The sequence below is a fragment of the Giraffa tippelskirchi genome, chromosome 4, assembly GCF_054371585.1.
Source record: "Giraffa tippelskirchi isolate mGirTip1 chromosome 4, T2T-mGirTip1v1.2.pri, whole genome shotgun sequence".
Taxonomy (NCBI): domain Eukaryota; kingdom Metazoa; phylum Chordata; class Mammalia; order Artiodactyla; family Giraffidae; genus Giraffa; species Giraffa tippelskirchi.
Window position 1 is genome coordinate 123108742 of NC_137278.1, and position 23368 is coordinate 123132109.

Sequence of the window (23368 nt, forward strand, 5' to 3'; positions counted from 1 at the left end):
CATATGTCTACCTGAATTCAATGCTCCCTGCTATTTTCACTAAACCACTCTCAGACCATCGAAATAACCCAGCTTCTGCATTTTGCACATGAGCAATAAAGGGTTTGCCAGGTGACACAGTGGTAAAGAATCTGCCTGCCTATGCCGGAGACACAGGAGAAGTGGGTTTGATCCCTGGGTCTAGATGACCCCCTGGAGAAGGAAATGGCAACCCACTCCACTATTGTTGCCTGGAAAATCCCATGGACAGAGAAGCCTGACTGGCTCAGTCCATTGGGTCACAAAGTGTTCAATGCAAACTGAGCATGCATGCAAGCAATGAGAGATAATTCCACTGATTCCAGAAGACTGCAAGTAGTTATGCGTCCAGGTACTTTAAATTCTTTTTTGGCCCTTTTTATAGTATACCAAAGCTAGCCATTGGCTTATTAGTTGAAGACAAACCTAAAATGTATATCAGATATACAGATTTAGCATTCTTAATAAAACTGCTAGTTGTGTTAGTAAAAGACCAATGAGGTTTCTCCTACAGAGCCCTTGCTTCCAAATGTCTTATCATGAGGGTGGCCTGCAGCTGCTCTTCTAAAAAGCTCTGTGGTGCCCAGTCCTGGAGAACTTGGCTAGAGGATCTTGGCTCCTGGTGTCCCTTATCTTGGTAGCTGAGTACCTTAGCACCTGGGATATCAGTTTCAGAAGCTTGCAATTTATGTACATATCTTGCATTTCTTTTTTTATTTTAGGTGCCATAAAATGTAGGTAATGATTTATAATTCTTGAATTAATCAAAATCACAAAATTAAACTAAATCAAATTTGCTTTTCTTCTTCCCTGTTTCTAAAACTATAGTATTATGGTAAAACACATTTAAAATTGTGTTTCAAATACTCTATCTGGTATCTAAATCCATCCAAAAATGTAAAATTCTATAGTTCTTAAAAATATTTCTTCAAACTACATAATTCTAGCCTTTGTACTTTTTCACATATTTGCTAGTATAAATTTGATCTCAAAAGTTAGCTATTTTGATTTATGTAGAGGAAATTTGTTTTTCTGATTATTTATTTAAATCATTTTGACAAAACTGTCAAAATAACCTTGAAAAAACAAAAAGTGATTTTGGAATACTGTTGAGGGTCTTCCAATTTAAAATAAAAAGGAAAAATAGAAACTGGCATATGCTTAGAGACATTAATGATAGGCTTAGATTGCTGAATACTCCCCCAAAAGCAATAGAACATTTTTCCTTTGAAATAACAAAATAATGGCATTAACAGTCCACAGTTACAGTGAAAAACTGGAATGAGAAGACAGTGGGAAGAAATTCCAAGGTGAATGCCAAATGCCAAGGTGAAATGAAAAGAATGATAATGGTTCCTTACTTTCCAAAGATGAGCTGTCCAGTTCTCCTGGGAATAAGTATGAAAGTGTGTTGCATGGGTAAAATGCATACCTAGCCATATGTAAAGCTTGCTAAGAACAATTACAAAATCCTAAGTAGCAGTTATTCTTGAATGTTAGCTCTCAAATCTTATTAGTTACCAATTCAGAGTGAGGACACTGCTGTTAGTTGCTAAAATGAGTCTTTTCTGGTCCTAGAAAATGGCTGTGAGATCTCAGACTCTTGGAACTCAAATAAATGGTACTCACAGGAAATCAAACAGATCTGTCCTTGTCAGTACAAAGAAGTGGATGTCCTTGGCTGGCTTTGGGAAGATGATGGAATTGTTACCTTCACACCTGCCTTCTTGTATGCTGGAAATTCGACCTTAAGTAGTGTACCTATTCAATGTAAATTCTCCTGGACTCACCACAAGTTAAATAGGTTTAATCGCCTATCTTATGCTGACTCTGTTAGTAAGTAAAACTGCCTAGAGGATGCTTGAGGATGATTTTGAGAATAGAAGAAGGCTTAATGTGAAATATTGCTATGATGAAATAGCCATGTCTGTTGACCGATGGCAAAGACAAGGGGAAGAGGAATTGGAAAAACCTTGGTGGAGGGTAGGGGAGCAAAGGCACTTAAAATGCTTATTTTCCAGCTCTGTTTCAAATCATTAATCGTGAACAACTAACAAAATGTCATTAATGAGTAGGTACTTGTTAAGTCTAATTTTATCTATTAACATCCTTAGAGAAATGTATCTTTATGATGCAAAAGAAATGAGACAATGTTCATCTAACAGACTGTGATGTAATATTTGCATATATTAAGGGGAGCTGAACACCCATCAGAAGAGCATAAAAGAGAGATACTTCTTGTCATGGGGGATCAGGGGCACTTCCTTTTTGCATTCTAACTAAATGAACAATAAACCCGAGATTTAAGTTCTAGTCCAAGCATGTGAATTTGGAGAAGTCTCTTCTCTTTTTCTTCAGCCGTTCGCTTGGAGTTAGCTACATGCTTTGGTGGCAAAAGCTCTGGCTCAAATATCAGAGGCAGTGTTTTTACCAGATGCTTTGCCACAGTACTTCAAGCACCATCAGGTCTCTGGGCTGCAATAGTTATTTGTTTACCATTCACTGTTTGACTGCTAATCAACAGCCATGTGTGTTTTTTTATAAAAATGACAAACATCCAGACACTAATTTCCATAGTAGCTAGTTGTTGTAACAAAGTACTTCTAAATGCAGTAGATGTTATAAGACAATAACCTATATGTCACTCTCATAACCAGGGATGAGTTGTGGAGGGCTGGGGGCAGCTGCTATTAACACTTGTCTTCTAGTCCTTGCATCCAAGGAAAGAGGGTACATGGAAGCTGGGCATGTTACTTGCACTCATGTTCCATTAGGGGTTGGGGAATTCAGTCGTAAGGCTTCACTTAAAATTAACGGCTTTTATTTGGGGCTTCCCTTGTGGCTCAGCTGGTAAAGAATCTGCCTGTAATGCTGGAGACCTGGGTTCGATCCCGGGGTTGGGAAGATCCCCTGGAGAAGGGAAAGGCTACCCACTCCAGTATTCTGGACTAGAGAATTCCATGGACTGTATAGTCCATGGGGTCACAAAGAGTCAGACACAACTGAGCGGCTTTCACTTCTTCATTTCATTACTAAGAGGAATTAAAAAAAAAGAAATACTGAAAGATCATTGGCAATCTCTTCCACAGTAGGCTTTAAGTTAAAAGCAAAGCTAAAATTTCATATTTACAATCTTTGAGAATATTTGTCTCCTAGACACAGGTCGAGTGCTCTCCCCACCCTCTGTCCCTCAGTCAGTGTACCCTACTTTGAGTCATTTGAAAGAATTAGCCTACGAGATGGAGGCACAATTCTAATGAACAATCTCTGCTACCCATGTGTACATAAAAAGTGCCACTTTGTTGAGTGAAAACTGTCTTATTGGATTTATTCCTACTATCTTTTTAGCTTGTTATAACAACAGCAAAAAGCTATGTGTTTTCAATTCTTCAATGTTTCATGTTATAGTACTCTGTCATTATTAGATTATAAGCCCTGGGCAAAAGACCTCTCCTGTTTTCTTCCTTCTTTGTTTCTAGAAATGTTTCCTCCAGTCTAGGAACATAGGGAAAAAAATGTATGTATATGTGAATATATGTATATCCATATATATATGGATATATCCATATATATGTATTTGAGATGTGATGTTACACCCAAGAAGATGAAAATGAAAGTTGCTTGGTCACGTCCAGCTATTTGCAATCCCATGGACTATACAGTACATAGAATTCTCCAGGCTGGAGAATACTGGAATACTGAATACTGATATGTATGTATATATATATATATATATATATATATATATATATATATATATACACACACACAAAAGAAACCATTCAAATTGAGTCCAAATTTATAAGTAACCTATGCAACTTGGTAGAAGTAATATAAACTTTTTGAAATACTGATTTATTTATTTATTTGGCAGCACAGGGTCTTAGTTGGCAGCATGCATGATCTTTAGCTATGGTATGTGAACACTTAGCTGCAGCACGTGGGATCTAGCTCCCTGATCAAAGACTGAGCCCAGTCCCTCTTCACTGGGAGTGCAAAGTGCTAGCCATTGGATCACTAGGGAAATCTCAGAAATACAAACTTTAAAAAACTACTACATTTAAAAACTGATTCAACAACTCAAGCATGAGATAAGGGAATCTCATCATATCGCCTTGAGAACTCATCTCTTTGGCTTTTCTCTAGCCTCTGCATAGGTTTAATAAGTCTTCCCAAGGAAATAATATCTCCCAGGGTACAAGCACGATAGCAAGCACTGCAGCTAAGGCATTACAGTTTTCTAGGTTTAGGATCACCAAATGAGCCAGCCTAAGACCATCCAGCTATGATGAACTTGGTAGACAACAGCTATGGTGAGACAAATCAGAAATTCTACATTTTCCCTATTCTGAATCAAAGGAAATGGTTTTCAAGAACAAATATTGTGATCTGAAAGGGCATGTCTAGTTACTCTCTGAAGTAATACCTGCTAGATTTGTTGGCATGTGCCTCTCATTCATCTGTAGCTCCTAGTCTTATTATTGTAAAAACTGGAGTTGGTGATCCTGGTAGTGATCTTAGCAAATTTCCTTAATCTCTCTGTGTCTCTCTTTCATTCTCTGTAAAAGAAAGATAATAATCCTTAATATGTAGTGTTGTCATAAGGATTTAAGTAGTTAAGTATTAGAGGGCTGGGCACAGTCCCTCGCAACAAGTAAATAATAGTAGCCGTTGATAATCAAGATGCTGTGATCACTCATCTAGAGCCAGACTTCCTGGAATGTGAAGTCCAGTGGGCCTTTGAAAGCATCACTATGAACAAAGCTAGTAGAGGTGATAGAATTCCAGTTGAGCTATTTCAAATCCTAAAAGATGATGCTATGAAAGTGCTGCACTCAATATGCCGCAAATTTGTAAAACTCAGCAGTGGCCACAGGAATGGAAAAGGTCAGTTTTCATTCCAATCCCAAAGAAAGGCAATGCCAAAGAATGTTCAAACAACTGCACAATTGCACTCATCTCACACACTAGTAAAGTAATGCTCAAAATTCTCCAAGCCAGGCTTCAACAGTACATGAACCGTGAACTTCCAGATGTTCAAGCTGGTTTTAGAAAAGGCAGAAGAACCAGAGATCAAATTTCAAGCTGCCAACATCCGCTGGATCATTGAAAAAGCAAGAGAGTTCAAGAAAACCATCTATTTCTGCTTTATTGACTATGCCAAAGCCTTTGACTGTGTGGACCACGACAAACACTGGCAAATTCTGAAAGAGATGGGAATACCAGACCATCTAACCTGTCTCTTGAGAAACCTGTATGCAGGTCAGGAAGCAACAGTTAGAACTGGACATGGAACAACAGACTGGTTCCAAATCGGGAAAAGAGTATGTCAAGGCTGTATATTGTCACCCTGTTTATTTAACTTATATACAGAGTACATCATGAGAAACGCTGAGCTGGATGACGCACAAGCTGGAATCAAGATCACTGGGAGAAATATCAATAACCTCAGACTTCACATTCCAGGATATCTGGCTCTAGGTGAGTGATCACACCATCATGATTATCTGGGTCATGAAGATCTTTTTGTACAGTTTTTCTGTGTATTCTTGCCACCTCTTCTTACTATCTTCTGCTTCTGTTAGGTCCATACTATTTCTGTCTTTTATTGAGCCCATCTTTGCATGAAATGTTCCCTTGGTATTTCTAATTTTCTTGAAGAGATCTCTAGTCTTTCCCATTCAAATTTTCCCTCTATTTCTTTGCACTGATCACTGAGGAAGGCTTTCTTATCTCTCCTTGCTATTCTTTGGAACTCTGCATTCAAATGGGTATATCTTTCCTTTTCTCCTTTGCTTTTCACTTCTCTTCTTTTCACAGTTATTTGTAAGGCCTCCTCAGACAGCCATTTTGCTTTTTTGCATTTCTATTTTTGGGGATGGTCATGATCCCTGTCTCCTGTACAGTGTCATGAACCTCCATCCATAGTTCATCAGGCACTCTGTCTATCAGATCTAGTCCCTTGAATCTGTTTCTCACTTCCACTGTATAATCGTAAGGGATTTGATTTAGGTCATACCTGAATGGTCGAGTGGTTTTCCCTACTTTGTTTTATTTAAGTCTGAATTTGGCAATAAGGAGTTCATGATCTGAGCCACAGTCAGCTCCTAGTGTTGTTTTTGCTGACTGTATAGAACTTCTCCATCTTTGGCTGCAAAGAATATAATCAGTCTGATTTTGGTATTGGCCATCTGGTGATGGCCACGTGTAGAGTCTTCTCTTGTGTTGTTGGAAGAGAGTGTTTGCTATGACCAGTGCGTTCTCTTGGCAAAACTCTATTAGCCTTTGCCCTGCTTCATTCTGTACTCCAAGGCCAAATTTGCCTGTGACTCCAGGTGTTTCTTGACTTTCTACTCTTGCATTCCAGTCCCCTATAATGAAAAGGACATCTTTTATGGGTGTTAGTTCTAGAAAGTCTTGCAGGTCTTCATAGAACCGACTTAGCACACACGCAGATGCTTAGTACATTTATCCACTGTACAGATTTATTGGTAATTCAACAGTGAACAAACCCAGTGTCTTCAGTACTACAGATCCTCATCAGGATCCTGGCTCATTAATTTTGCATTTTCACAGTTGGTAAGGTTTCCCTGGCATGGCTGTTATATTTTACTTTTTAGTCATTTGCCTGTGTCCCTTTCTTGATCTGTGTTTCAGCACTGGCTTTACGTTGACCGTACTTCTTCGTTTTGCTTATGGATGGCTAGCAACCTAAAACACTTTCTCCACAAGGGAAATCCAGGAAGTCACATTTGGCAAAGGATTCTCAACTCTAATACGTATCTATCTTTCAAAAACTTCTGCCTGTGGGAAACTACCTTTGTCACAGTTTTCTTCATTAAGTAGGAGTGCAGGCCAGGGCACTGAGTTGAGCTGCATCGCCATCTAGTGGTTAGGTTATGTGATGCCCAGGTACAGAGTGCTCAGTAAGTATGTGAGTGAGTAGGTTTCATAAGTCATATAGAGCTGAAGGAAACTCTTGACTACTTTCCTTGTTTATACATAAGAAAAATGAATCCGAAACAAAGGAATGACCCAAATTTTATATTACAAAGAATGGTCTGCAGAAGTGCCATCCCATTTAGTCGCTATTTCCCTCAACAGTGTGGAATAGGCTGCATATTTGCATTTTCTTTCATGCAGCTATATAACCTCCTGTGAACCTGAGTGTTCTTATTTTTAAGATGGGGATTATGTGGTTGTTCTAAGTATCAATCAAATAATAGGATATATAAAGTGTTAGTCACTCAGTCGTATCCAACTCTTTGCAACCCTATGGACTGTAGCCTGCCAGGCTCCTCTGTCCACGGAATTCTCCAGGCAAGAATACTGGAGTGGGTTGTCATGTTCTCCTCCAAGGGATCTTCCCAATCCAGGGATCGAGCCTGGGTCTCCTGAATTGCAGGCAGATTCTTTACTGTCTGAGCCATCAGGGAAGCCTACATAAAAGGGCTTTATAAATAATGCATTATTTAAAATAAATCTAAATTAATATATTTTTATTTTTTCATTTTTTGGTGTGGAAACAGATGTATCTTATTCAAAGCTGTTCTTGCAGTTGAGAGTCACTCACTCATGTATTCATAGCTTGCTTCCACAAGTACATTTTGGATGGCTGCTATGTCATCATCATAGGGAAAGAGGACACAAGGACCAAGAAAACACAGACTTTTCCCTTGAGGAAAACCACAGTCTAATAATGAAGACAGACATCAATACATGCAATGTGTTGTCATAACAGATATTGGAGTAGACATTGGTACTAACTTCAGTGCTTGCTCATAAAATGAGAATACTCACTTCAGAGACAGAAAACATATTATATAGGAAAAAATAAAGTAGGATTAAGTTTAAGAGAAACGCTAGTGGTATTCCAGAGAAACAGATGAGGATAGGTGAGAGGTGGCCCTAGATGTGGAATATGAACACCCTGAAAAAAATTTTTTAAAGAACAATATCATCCTATAGCTATGAAAACATTCCAGTTCTGGTACATATGTCTTCATAACTTATAGGTGGGATCCAAACAAACGACAAATAAATCTGGTTTAAAGCCAATATTTCATAACATAACAAAATCTGATACTTTGTTTGCAGTTATAAAAACAAAGATAATTTTTAATTGTGAAATAGTGTATAATCTAAAAAGCCAACAGAAAATTATGAGAACTGCATGATTTCATGAAAGTTCATCTAGACTAATCACTCATTGGTTTCTGTATTATATATCTGCCCTTCAGTTCTATGTGTTCATGGCTGTTGGGTTTTTTTTCCTTCCCTCTCTCTCATCATACTGAATATTTGAAAAAAAAAGTCTTAATGGCCTAGGAGTCATACTTTCTCTTTTCAAATCCCTCCTAGTCTTCCTCACCATCTTCTCACATTCAGAGAATTGCTTTCTAGACAAATTGATTGACAGTCATCAATCTACATATCATTCATTCCAAATGCCTCCCTTCTGGGCCATTTCAGGATAAGAAGTGTTCATTAGTCCTTCAAAACTTATCAGTAAGGACAAGTCTGTCAAAAAGACATTTCCATGTACAGTGAAAGTCTATAATTACATTCTTCAGAGGTGGGTTTTCCTACACTTCTGCATGTCAAAGAGAACCAAAAAAAAAATGATTTTTTTTAATCAAATAATCAACAGTGTGACAAAATAATCAAAAGAGAAAGAAAGAAATTTCCTTTGATTAAGGGAATAAGGGCTTCCTAGGTGGCACAGTTGGTAAAGAATCTGTTTGCCAATGTAGGAGACACAAGAGACGAGGTTTCAATCCCTGGTCAGGAAGATCCCCTGGATTAGGAAATGGTGACCACTCCAGTATTCTTGCCTGGAAAATCCCATGGACAGAGGATCCTGGAGGGCTAAGGTCAGGAGGTCGCAAAGAGTCAGACATGACTGAGCACACACACACGTGCGTGCACACACACACACACACACACAAGGAAATAGGACATTTCCAAATTGCACACACAAAAAAACTGTATTTTAAAAACTGGTTTTGAACCTCTCTTCTTCATTTGCCCACCACAAACAGCATCATCTCCAACAAGGTGTTGTGTCCTGATTTCTTTCTGCCTTGAAGTGCCATCCTCTCCCCTGAATTTTCACTTTTTCAGTGACAACTATCATTCCAGATAAATCCTGGAAATCACATCCCCTGGGAAATATCTCCTGACTTCTTTTCCCTAAATATATTCACATTCTTTCCACTCCCTTGGCATCTTGTGCTGTCTCACTGCGGTGGACTGATGGCAGGCATGGCTGCAGTTGTTCATGCCTCCCTCTTTCATGTTCTTTAAAGTGAAACTTTGGATCACTTCCCATTGAGTCTATTTCCCCATACTTTGAATCTGGGTTACCTTTCTGGGTTAGGGTGTGACTTTCTCCGGCCAGTAGAATGCAGAGGAATAATTTGCCAGTTCCAAGCCAGATCTCAGAAAGACTGTATTGCATGGAATCAAGAATTTGTGAGATTCAATCAGCAGACACAGATTCACTGCCTAGGTTCTTCACCCAGTAGCTCTCAGGCATCTCCATCATGGTGGTTCATAAAAAAGATGACAAAATGCAGACACATTTGAGATCTTCCTACACTGAATCGTTCACTGACATTGACCAGGAACTGTACCCTGGGGCCAAATGGCCTTGGACAGTGTCTTTCAAACCAACTGGTTGTCAGGCTGATCCTGAAAACTGGATATTATCAAATACGTATGACTAATAAGGGGAGAACAAAAGCAAGCAGACTGTTTACATATATACCCTGTGGAATTCTCTAAATCTTAAAAGGATGCTCATAGTGAGCTGTTTGACCACTGTCAGTGTTCATTAATTACCAGAAAAGATTATTGGGGAATATGAATTACTTTGTGGACTTCCCTGGTGGCTCAGATGGTAAAGCGTCTGCCTACAATGCAGGAGACCTGGGTTCAATTCCCAGGTTGGAAAGATCTCCTGGAGTAGGAAATGACAACCCACTCCAGTACTCTTGCCTAGAAAATCCCATGGACAGAGGAGCCTGGTAGGCTACAGTCCATGGGGTTGCAAAGAGTCGGACACGACTGAACGACTTCACTTTGGTTCACATGAATTACTTTGTAGTGTTAGTCTATTTAGTGACATAATTGGTCTTGGCAGAACTCTGAAAGGACACACATGACAACACCTCAAGGTGCCAGCTGCCTTGAAACTGAAGGCTTAAAATTGTCCCTTGGTGATTGACAATTCTGGCAAAGCTCTGTGAAGAACACTGTACATCTAATATTCCAACAAGGAGAAATCACTACATCAGAGAAAAAGAAAAAAAAATCAGTGTCCAGCAATGTGCTTGGTCCCATGAATCAAAGGGAACAAAATGTTTTCCATCTGGGGAGGGGGGTTGTAGCTCCTATAGGAGGTTTCAGACTTCTCTCAATTATCAGAGTCAAGCTGGGGCCTGGGGTTCACAGAAGAAGAAAGGCGAGGTACAGCTGAGGCTCATTTCTCCTTCCCTCCCCTCTCCCTGAAGCCTCTGTACTAATCCTACTATGTTCTTCAGTTGCTTTCAGTCTTGGGCTTCCCGGGTGGCATTAGTGGTAAAGAACCTGCCTGCTAACTCAGGAGACACTAGAGACTCAGGCTCGATCCCTGGGCCAGGAAGACCCCTAGAGGAGGGCATGGCAACCCACTCCAGTATTCTTGCCTGGCAAATCCCATGGACAGAGGAGCCTGGTGGGCTATGGTGGCAAAGAGTCAGACACGACCGAAGCGACTTAGCAGCAGCAGCAGCAGCAGCAGCTTTCAGTTCAGAGGAGAAGCATGGGCTTGCCAACAGTCTTCACCATCTGGAATTTTTGTTTTTCAACATCAGACCTACTATCCTCTTCTCAGGTTAATATTTCTGGCCTAAAATCTTTCCATTACAGAAAATTATGTTGGTGTAGCTTTTGAATTATAGCATAACAACAATTCATATGCATGCAAAAATACCAATGCTTAATTTCCCAAATGGCAATGATAGACAGAGTGTGTGTGTGCCAACTTGCTTTGCTCATGTCCAACTCTTTGAGACCCTGTGGATCGTAGCCCATTGGGATCCTCTGTCCATGGAATTTTCCCCTGGGCACCTGGCTCTCTTAGCATATTCTCATAAGGAGCCCAGGAATTATGCCACAAGATTTCCTTCTTCAACTTTGCCATTCAAGAAAATCTTATATGTTACCATTCAGGTGGTTTGTTTTTGATTTCTGCTTCGAGGTGTGACAGAAGAGTGATATGTGAGCATCCTTTTCAGCGTTCAGTTTGCTTTAAGAATGTACTACAGAAACGGAACTTTCTAAGCTCTACCACAGTTTAAGGCAATGCAGATCACAGCAGTCAATATTATGATGGCAGGGTAAAGTGTCCAGTTCTGCAAGGAGAGTGTAGAGTATTGCTCTACACTGAGGACTTCTGGATTAGAGAAAAAGAGCTGCCGGTGAGAATCCCACCTCCTTTCTAATTTCTCACCAAGGGTCAAAGTGCAGGAGAAAAATAGACCTGATCAAGTAAAGGAATTTCACTGGAGTGGGGGTGGATTTTCCTGAATAAAATTATTTAGAAGATAAACTATTCTTGTTGAGAAAGTTGAAAGAAAGCTTGCTGGAAAGAAAATGGGAACCTTTGACTCTTCTGCACCAATGAATTAGTAAAGCCAAGTGAAGAAGGAGAAGATGGAGGCATTACCTGTAAGGAGGTGCCGCAAACCTGCCTATGGGACAGATCTCAAATCCCACTGCAGGGAGCTGATCTGAAAGACAAGGCAGAAAAAAAACCGCTTTGGGAGAGGGTTCTCTTCCCCAGGAATGTGCCTGGGGAAATAAGCAGTTATCTTCGAAGGAGCAATTTACATTCAATCACCTGATTTTGGGAGAACAGAGGGGAAACTGGGCTCACACTGTCTGAAGTTTCTCTGAGAGGAATTTGTTGTCTTGGAGTGGTGGTTTAGTCTCTAAGTCATGTCTGACTCTTGTGAATGCATAGACAATAGCCTGCCAGGCTCCTCTGTCCATGGGATTTTCCAGGCAAGAATACTGGAGTGGATTGACATTTCCTTCTCCAGGGAATCTTCCCAACCCAGGGATCGAACCCACATCTTCTGCATGGCAGGCAATTCTTTACCAACTGAGCCATCAGGGAAGCCCCCTTGTCTGGGAGAAACCAATTCAAGACATTTTCCTACTGTCTATGAAAGTTGAACATCTAGAGAGCTCTGTACTATTTTGCAGGGGTGCAATTTTTCCAGGAGATATGCAGAGATAATATTTTGAAATACCTCATATTATCTGTTTGTTTCTTTCTTAGTAATTCATTTTCTTGCTCTTCTCTCCTTCATGTGGAGTTGAATCCAGTGTTTCTAGAGAAAAGTATGATCAGGCAGAAACTAGAGGAAAAAAGAGGTGTCTTTAATGTAACAAAGATACCAAGCATTTCTTTCTATCGTTGGGAGAGCACTTGTTTAGAAAACATTTTCCCAGATAGTAGAAGAAAAGGAAAGACAAAGAGGGCAGAGATAAAAACAGTGATAATGTTGGGGTTCTGTTTATGGGATTGCATGTGAAGGGGCCACACTGACAAGAATGTAAAGTGCTATGACACAGGGCTACCCATGAAGAACATTGTTTGTATTCCCAGGGGTTGTAGGGAAATGGATTCAGCATATGGCCAACTACCCAGCCTCAGCCCCAGTAAGGACCATACACAGAGGCTGCCCTGGGTCTATACTAACTTCTTCCCTGCAGCATTGGAGGAGGATTCCCTTTACAATAGCCATATATAGATGAAGAGTTCCTGCGTCATGATGTTGGTGAAAATACATTGCATCATAAACAGAGTGGTCATCTCTCTTATCTACCTACTTCTCTGCTTCCCCAGTCACACTTGACTCTACACACATATGTGCATATACATCTTAAGTAAACATATAATCCAAACAGGTTAAGATATGCTAAATAAATAAATTCACGAATGATTTGTTTAAGATGCTGTGTGATAAAGTAAACATGAACTTTTCAACCAAGCAAGTTAGGATTGAACTGCAGTTCTTCAACTAACTGACTAAGTTTGGGCAAAATACATTATCATTTTGAGCCTCAGTTTACTGACCTGAGGGAAAGAATAACAGCTCTGAACATTGCTTGTCAACGTCAAATGAAATTATGTACAAAAACTGCCCAGGCTGGTGATTAGTATTAATATATACTAAGTGCTCAAGAAATCATGGCTATTGAAATGATTGAATTAGTGTAAATTAGGATGTAGAGCTCAGTTTAGTTGAGTTTCCCACAAAACAGTGCTGGATACATAAAATGGATTCAATAAATTGGATAAACAAGTGAATAAATGTATGGTTAGAATGACTTGAAATCTCTATTGTGTGAGCAACTTATTTTTCAAGAGTTTCCTAGAACAATGCAGAATCCTGCCGCTAGGGGTCAATATATAGACACTAAAAAAACAAGGCCTCAGATTCCTAGATTCTGATAACTGATGTAAAATTTTTTTGTAAAAGTAATATTAAGGCATGACAAATATTTATGTAAACAAAGTAATGTGCTCAGTCAGTTATTCAAAATTTCTCAGCTACCTAACAGTTATCTATCAAGTAAATCATATATTCATAATCTTTCTCTTTCTTCCTCCCTCCCTTCCTTCTTTTCTTTTCTCCCTACCTGACCTCTCTCTCTCCCTCTCTCCTTCTTCCTTCATATCAGGAAACAAAGAACAAAACCTTTACCTGAATTCTCACTATAACTTTATAAGGCATCGCTGTTGTTCAGTCGCTAAGTCACATCCGACTTTTTGCAGCCCCACGGACTGCAGCACGCCAGGCTACCCTGCCCTTCACTATCTTCCAGAGTTTGCTCAAACTCATGTCCATTGAGTCAGTGATGCTATCTAACCATCATCCCCTTCTCCTTTTGCCTTCAATCTTTCCCAGCATCAGGGTCTTTTCCAATGAGTCAGTTCTTCGCATCACTGAGCTTTAGCATCAGTCCTTCCAATGAATATTCAGGGTTGATTTCCTTTAGGATTGATTGTTTTGCTCTCCTTGCAGTCTAAGGGACTCTCAAGAATCTTCATGCCCATGCATAAACAAGGAAGCTAAGGCTCTAGAGCTGGCCAAGGACTGGGCTAAGAATGTGAACTTTCCACTCTATCTCAACTGCCTTCAGTTTGCACCAACTCCAGTAACTGTTTAAAGGTCACTCCACCTCTTTCTCACTGTGGTGCAACTTCCTTGATCTTTTCCCCCAGTTCATCCATGATTCAGATTTCTTCTACTTTCTTCTATTTACATCTAGGTAAAGACTTATCTCTTCTTTGGCTCTGTATTTAGAAGGCATCCTCAACAATGTCTGATTTTAGCCATCCCTCACTAGATAAGGATTCTGTGTTACATGCTATATTAATTTGCTACAGCAGCCTTAACAAAGTATCACAGACTCTCTGGAAACTATTAATGCAACTTCAAGAACAAGATATCTGAAGGGTTGGTCTTCCCAGACCTCTCTCCTTGACTAATAGATGGTCATCTTCTTCCTGTATCATCACATTGTCTTTTCTCTGTACATGTCTGTATCCAGATGTTCTCTTTTATAAGAACACCAGTCATACTGGATTAGATTCCATACTAATGACCTCCATTTAACCTATTTTCTCCTTGAAAGACTTTATCCCCAGATACAGTCACATTCTGAGGTACAGAGTTAGGACCTCAACACGTGAATTTTGAAGAGACACAATTCAGCTCATAACATAAACCTTCATAGCATCCCCAAATTTCTCAATTGCACTTACCATAACTGTAATTATTTATATGCAGAAGTCATTCTAAATGTCTCCTACATACTTGTAGGCTGAAAGTTTCTATAAGGGCAGGAATCAGTTATGTTTGGTAACCTTGGTATCTGCAAGTGTACCTGATACCTAGTACACAATACACAGTACATTATCTTCTTTACATTGCTATTAATATCACCCTCTTTATTATTATTTCCAATGTAACTCGTTTCTAGAACAAAGTGGCTGAGTAAACATTTAAAGACACGTAATAGCTAGCAGCTGAAAAGAACTCTCTGAACACTTTTTTTTTTTAAATTAACTGTTCACTTTCTTAGAATGCCAACCCTCTGAGGAGGCCATCCTGTCCTGGCCACATATTTGCATTAGCAAACAGAGGAAGGATAGTTCATACAGTCAGGTGTGCTCCGGAAAAGCTAATTCGCTGCAGCACTGTGTTTTAATGGCTCACTTAGTACACAAGTTGCCTGCCCTGTGATCACAGGCAGGCGTCCTATAGTGTCAGACTCAGTACTGCCCTGGAGCCCAGGCCCTGAAGCTGCCCACCTGGCTTGTCCTGCCGCTCTGCCAGCTGCACTTCTCTCTATCAGATAGGAGTTTATGTAGCAAAGGTGCATGGGATACATGTTACCCACATTCCCTATCTTTCTAGACTTTTCTCCAGTTACTTAGGACCCTGAATTTCCCTGCTGGAATTCCCTGAGATTGTTAGTGGGGTTTGCATAAACTCCTTTCCAAGATTCATCCTGTTGAGAGTACCTCTGATCTAAGAAGGGCTTCCCAGGTGGCTTAGTGGTAAAGAATCTGCCTGCCAATGCAGGAGACATTCGATCCCTGGATCAGAAAGATCTCCTGGAGGAGGAAATGGCAACCCACTCCAGTATTCTTGCCTGGAAAACTCAATGGACAGAGGAGCCTGGCGGAAGTAGAGTCCATGAGGTTGCAAAGAGCCGGACGCAGCTGAGCATGAGCGTGAAGGCACGGGGGCAGGCCTAAGAAATGGCCACTGATCCCTTATGGTGTAACCTCAAAAGCCAGGTTTGGAAGGAAAGGGGGACAGGGCATGATCAAAGGTCCCTATGTGATCTTAGTTCTGTCTCCCGAAATGCAGGGGCAGGCCTGGATGGCTTTGCATATTTTATATTCTAGCGTCTCACCTAACCAATTATACTAAAATCCACAGGACAGTGTCCCAAGATGCAGCCCCAGGAAATCGTATGCCTCCCTGGAGTCACGGTTGTTGAACGTGTTTGTTGCCTGGAGTTAGTCAGGCCTAAACCTGAATACCAAATCCACCAGCACCATCTGTGTGACTTTAAACAAACTGCTTAAACTTTCTGAGCTACAGTTTTCCAATGAAAAATAGATTTGGGGGAAGTTAAATATGATAATGTATTTATGACAAAATTTTGTGATTTTTCTGTTGCTCTGGAGTTGATTGCTAGAACTTAAAGCTGAGGAGCAAGAGTTATCATGTATCCCACACTAAAAGAACACATCAGGTAACTATGTATCCACAACTGGGGCCCAATACCTCTGACAGGGCATTTAAAGAGACGGCCAAACCGTCTTTGCACTCCGTTTCATCACCCTAACCCTCTTCCTCAGCATAACCCTGGCGAGAGTAATTAAAGATGCCTGAGGAATGCATGAAGAAGTAAAATATAGCAATTGAAAAATGCACACAAAGAAGAAAAGCAGTAGAAGAAGCACTGGTAATGAAACGTGGAAAATAACAGACCTGGTGTTCTTAATGAGTCATAAAGTAAATGGCAGCGAGAGGCCATGTTTGCATTTCAAGCAGAATCCTTCCTTTTTAGGCTATTGTACCTGTGTCTTTTTCCATTCATGCTGGGCACACACACTAAGTGAAATGAGGTCTCATTTTTAGCCCCTGACATTGAGAACCCAGAGAAAAGGTGAAGAGATCATCAACCAACTTGGAAATAAAAGGACTAAAAACAAACAAATAAAAATATTCAGTAAAGGAGGACATGAGCAGAGAAACAAGCTCCTTCTCCATGTATCTGAAAGTATGATTTTTTTAAGGGTCCTGTGCAGTCTTAAGAAAAAAACAAACAAAAAACACAACATCAGAGGAATTGAATTTCTAGAGAGTACTAGGATTCAGGCCAATAATACCCAATTATTAACCGAAGTATGCTCTGAACATCTGAAAGGACATTTACCATTATACTCCTTTGACACTTTCTCTAAGACCATAAGTTCGGGCACATGACAAACTGTCCTGTTACCAAGATGAATGTACCCAGAAAGTCTTCTAATTGTAAACAATTTATCTAAATTAGGAAGGTAGTTTACTGATTAGAATATTGAAAAAAAGTAAGATGCCTGATTCTAGTGGGAAGTTTCAGCTTTATGTTCAAATCTCAGCTCTTCCTGCTAGCTGAGCAATTTCAGGTGAGTCACTCAAAATTTCTGAGCCTCAATTTCCCTTTTAGAACGTGGGATCACAATCTCTATCTAGCAGATATGTTGAGAGTGTTAAAAGTGATTTCAAGTGTAAAGAACCAAGAGTGTGCCTTGCAAAATGCAAATGCTCCAGTCATTTCTGCCCCAGTAGTTTTGAATTTCTGTACTACAAATAAAATGGAGACTATCTCAGTACCATTTACAGAACTCGTAATTCCTGAAACATTAATTGCTGTTGTTGTTGTTCAGTTGCAAAGTTATGTCTGACTCTGCGACCTCATGGACTGCAGCATGCCAGTCTTCCCTGTCCTTCACAGTCTCCTGGAGTTTGCTCAAATTTATGTTCATTGAGTCAGTGATGCTATCTAACCATCTCATCTTCTGCCACCCTCTTCTCCTTTTGCCTTCAGGCTTTCCCAGCATCAGGGTCTTTTCTGGTGTTATTATCTCTTCATATTTAAGGAGATCAAATTAATTCCTTTTTTTTTTTTTTGAGGTCTCAAACTTCCAGCTACAAAATAAATAAGTTGTACAGATACAATGTACAGCTTGAGAAATACAGTCAATAATATTGTATATTAACTTTATAAGGTAAGTGAGAGTCGTGTCTGACTCTTTGAGACCTCACCAACTATACAGTCCATGGAATTCTCTAGGCCAGGATACTGGAGTGGGTAGCCTTTCCCTTCTCCAGGGGATCTTCCCAACACAGGGATCGAACCCAGGTCTCCCACATTGCAGGTGGATTCTTTACCATCTGAGCCACAAGCAAAGTCCAAGAATACTGGAGTGTGTAACCTATCCCTTCTCCAGGGGATCCTCCTGACCCAGGAATCGAACTGGGGTCTTCTTCATTGCAGGCAGATTCTTTACCAACTGAGCTATCAGGGCAACCCCCTTTATAAACTAATTGAATGGTAATTAGACGTACTGTGGTGACCATTTTGCAATACATACAAACATCGAATCACCATGTTGTATGTCTGAAACAAACCACTAATTCTTATACTTTTGAAAATTGACATCATTTTACTTATATATTAGAAGAATGAAGACTAGGAGAGTCAAGTTTCTAATTTGGGGGCATTGTAGAAAGAGCCAGGAGTCGAATTCAGCTCCATCCTGTCAGGCAAAAATGAGCTCTTCTTTTAATTTGAGTAATAAAAAACTAAAGAGAAAACTAGCTTTGCCATTAATACTCTATTAAACTGATAAAACAGTTACTTTTTTACTTAGCCCAGAACAAGTAAGAGTTCTGTGTATCTGAGTAGATGGTGGTGTGTTGCCACATCCTGATCACTTGCCAGCAGTGGCCCCTCTATCTCAGCCTCAGTTCCTGAGATGATAGCTGCTCACAGTTGTCCCCTTCTCTGGAGAATTTCTCTTTAATCCTGTACTGCCTAGCCTGAGAGGCTGTGCCCACCCCACTCTACCCTTTTACAACCCATAGCCAATGGCAGACTGCTGTTATTTTGTCGCCAAATCGTGTCTGACTCTTTGTGACCCTATGTACTGTAGTCCACCGGGCTCCTCCGTCCATGGGCTTTCCCAGGCAAGAATACTGGAGTGAGTTGCCATTTCCTTCTCCAGGGGAATTTCCTGACTCAGGGATCAAACCTGCATCTGAGACCAACCAGGGATAAAAATGATAGAGCGCTTGCCTCAATGTGAGGTACAATTTATGCTTCAGAGATCCAGTAGGATCTGGCTGGAGGGTCTCCAGCTGAGTGTCCATCCTAGTTTAGCTTCTCCTCCGGCCTGTCCTGCTTCTCTCACTCCCTTCTCTTGAAGGCTGTTTGTTGATTAAATACCCCCATCTGAATTCCTGTCTCCAGTTCTGCTCCTAGGAAACCCAGTCTAAAACACTGAAGAAAGGAGATTATTAATGATTAATTTTATTTTTGAAAGAAATGAATTCAAAGAATAAAAATTAGGATTCAGTTTCAATGCCAGAGAAAAAGCATTTAAAACTTGGAATCCTAGAACAAATTTAAAATCTTCTTGTCGTTTGAATAGATAAATTGTAAAAAACTATGAATGCAAAATGCTAAAGCATTCCCATTACATTTATCCTGGATCAATAATGGCATAGAATTGGAATTTGCCATCTAAAATAGCCCATTAAATTTCTCAGTGTTTTTATGGTTTAGGGAAAATACTTTCTATATCTCCTCTTCATCAATCCCCAAGATTGAAGCCTCAAATTTCCCAAATTTTGAGAAAACATTCATGACTTTAAGTGGTCAGCAAGGGAACTTTTGATCAAACTCTTAAATAAAAGTGACAGGTATATCTGCCATCCTAATGTATACAAGTTTTCTATTTTTTGGAGTATCTGTGGTTTATACACTGTGTCAGCCTCTGCTGATATACTGTATAAGATTTCAGCACTCAAATATCTTCTTTTTTATTATAAGTCTAAAATTAAAAATTCCTTAGAAAGCCACCCAAAGTCTTTAAGAATGAATATCTGAGATAATTCCAAAAAGAACTGAAAAAATTAAATAAGAGGAAATTAAGGTCTTAGTTTACTGAAATACATGATTCCCAACTTCTATGTTCTTTCATAATTAGCTAAAATAAGTTTAGAAAAATGCTACCCTATAACCAAATATTCAGAACAGCTAATTGCTAAACACTGGCCTAAAATGCTATATTTTTCTATGTTCTTTTAACCAAAGTATTTTGCAACTGCAACTAATGTTCTCGTAAGATCTGTTGTCATGGTTCTTGGACAAATTCAGACAGACATTTGTATAGATAAGTTGTGAAGTTGCCAGTGAACCTGAAAATCATATCTAACAAGAAACCAGCCCAAAACTCATGAAAGAGTGTGAGTGTGAAGAACATTAGCCCTAACTGGTCACAGCGAGGTTGGTCAATACTGATGAAGGACACCTCGGGTCTTAAGACACTTGCCAAAGGCAGAGTGACCATACCACCCTATGTGCTCTGGAAAGTCCCTGGAATGTGTCTTCAACATTGTCAACCATGCCCAGACAGCCTAAACTGATGAAGAGAAAAGCAACAGAAGATAAGATAAATTGGCTAGTTCCTAATTTTGCTGTGGGAAAATCTTCTTCCTTCTCCGGTTTTTGATAGTTGAGGAATTCAACAAATATCTTTTGTAAGACATCAGGGGGCAAAGAAGTTCATCCAAAGTGAAATGAATGGTTCACTTCTCTTTTTCCAGTCTGTTCTTACTTCTTCAGTGAAGAGACTGGATTACTGTTGAAAAGAATTGCGGGAGGAGAAACTCTTTTATAAACTAAAGGATTTTTGTATGATTTTCTGGTAGAAAATATCTGATCAGTTGTCTTCAGCCTCTGTATTTCTGCTGGCTAAATATTGTTTATCTTCTTGGACGACTTTGGCAGGTTTTCTATCCTTAGGAAATGAGTTAGAAAACAACAGTGAGACTTCAAAGGAAGGCTCAGGGTTATCTTCTGATTTATGAAATGACTATTTCCATCACGTATCAGAACACTGAGTCCTTCCTGTGGAACTACAATCCTAGTATGTAAATAGAATGGGGGAACTTCTGGTTATCACAGTCATTATAAGAAACATCACTACCAAAAGGTCCATACCAAAATGGTGGGAATCCTAAAAGCCACATGAGCTTCAACTGAATCCTTAGTGAATGTAAAATTTTGGAGATTGGGGAACAAGGTTTTTTCCTTTAATTTATACTCTGTTACACTTTTGTCAAATTAAGGCATTAATTCTCTCTCTGAAGTTCCTGTTGATTTTCCCCATTTCTTAATTCTCTTGCTCTCAATAACTAAGAATGAAGAATAGTGGGTCTCATTCTGGTTGTGTGTTATCTGAGCTTGAGAAAGTTATAAGATGCCAATAGTCCTTAATTTTACCACACTTTACATGGAAATCATAGGCCAGGAAAGCTCATAGTAAAAAAGATAAAACAAAATAGAAATTTATTTGCTGCCCCTAGAGATTCTGATGTAGGAGACCCTGGTCAGCTTGGAAAATAAATAGAAGTAAATATATAGAGAGAGAAATAAAAATAAAGAGAGCTGCCTTGATGACTTTGATCATGAACTAGTTTCAGGCACCACTGGACAATATTAGGTAAACTCTGAGGACTTTAATAAACTTATGAATATTAAATATATTCTATGATAAAAGAAAATTCTGATGTAAAATAATTTCCTCACTTCAAGGATGCCAATTCTTCAAATGGCAACTTCAGAATCATTCTGCATATCCCTGGTAATGTTAAATAGCCACTCATCTCAATGAGAATGGAGAGACAATAAAACAAGGGGAAAATAAAATCAATTAAACCTGGCAACTCTGGGCAGAATGAACTTCTAATTTTTCCTCAGTTATGTCGTTATATAAGTGTATCGATCAGGATATCATTAGAATATAGTTGTGCTTCAGTGGGATAATTGAGGGAAGTTTTACAAAGGGACTATCTACTCAAATGTGGGCATTGGGAAGGGAACCCCCAAATCGATGGCTCTGTAAAGCATGGAGAAGGAACCATTACCAGCATCTAGAGATTTGAGGTTGTCTGGTGAGAAGTGTGGCCGTTAGTAGAGGGATAAAGCCAACCCGTAGTAAACGTAGCAGGGAGAAGCTCAGGGGACTGCAGTCCCGGCTTAATTGCCTCCCTTCTGCCAATGTGCTCTTTATGTCTACTGCCTCCTATAGACTGATGCCAAACAGGAGAGGGAAGGCTAGGACAAGGCAATGCCTACTTTGTTCCAGTCTCCTGGGGACACAAAGCAAGATATATAGGGATGCTGCAGGACAACATGTGATTAACCTGCATGAAGACCTCACTCTTTCCCAGTGGTTTCAAACTTACATAATTTGATTTGAATCTTCTTCTTTAAACATTTCTTATTTTATTCATACAAATGCTTCCTCTTTAGCTCCATAACCCAACTCAGATATCTTCTGTTCTATAATGTCTTTGCCTCTAGCCTACATGCAGCAGCAAGTCTCTCTAAGAACCAACTTTTACAATTGCTCTTTTCACATCACATTTTAGGCCCATACTTAAATTATTTTTGAATCTCTCATATTTTGAATAATCTATCTCAACGTGTCCTTGAGATTTTTGGTTGAATTAAATTGAGGGGAGGGGTCTGATAGGTTAGATTGCAGTTTGGTTTTCATTGACAATTAGACAGCATTTATTGCTGGTTTGTTCTCTCTCCCTTTGTCGAAATGCCCACCTGAGAAATCACATACTGTGGTTTGGGAGTACAGAAAACTAGATGGACCTTGTAGAACAGCCTTCCTGGCTAATGCTGTCAGCTCTGATATCTTGATATAGTCACCTCCACTGTGTAGGTGGGTTAGCCAGAGAAAGTTGAATAACCATATCAAATGATTACAACCCCTTCTTCACCTCTGGCCCACCATCTTTGTTCTAATCGTCATTGGAACTTAATCTCTATGTCACTGAATTATTTGAAATAAGACAATTTTCTGTAGAGGGAATATTGCTTCCTTTCCATTTAAATACTGCATCTTCAGTCATGGTTCCTGTGGATAATTCTCACCACTTGTGTTGAACTTAGAAAGTACCCTGCTAACTAATACTGATAAACTATTTCCTAGAAAGGATTATTTTGGATAAATATATTTGTTTTTGTGAATTCTCTTGAAGTTACAAACTTAGGTACGTTCGAATGATTTTTATTTACAGATAATAGTTAAATGTTGGTGGTTTAGTTGCTAAGTCATGTCCGACTCTTGCAATCCCATGGACTGTAGCCCACCAGGCTCCTCTGTCCATGGAATTTCCTAGGCAAGAATACTGGAGTGGGTTGCCATTTCCTGCTCCAGGGGATCTTCCCAAATGAAATCATGTATATGAAGACATTAATTTAAATATATGATTTATAGAGAACTCTCAATAAAAAAAGTAACCATGGTTATATTTGGAGTTGATAACAGTAGCTTACATTTGTAAAACTGTTGCATTTTTTGTTGTTTTAATACATATTATCTCATTGACTCCCATGAAGTAGGTATTAGCAGACCTCCTTCACTATTGAGAAAATTAAGCTTGAGAGGTTACCTGAGCTTCTCAAACAAGATCAAACAAGA

At 39.5% G+C, this 23368-nt stretch overlaps 1 non-coding gene across 1 annotated transcript; it reads left to right on the forward strand.

Moving 5' to 3' along the window:
- Positions 1-9901: 9901 nt before the first annotated feature.
- On the forward strand, positions 9902-9973 carry TRNAC-ACA (transfer RNA cysteine (anticodon ACA)). Its single transcript has one exon. It is a non-coding gene; the product is annotated as a tRNA-Cys (tRNA).
- Positions 9974-23368: the final 13395 nt, after the last annotated feature.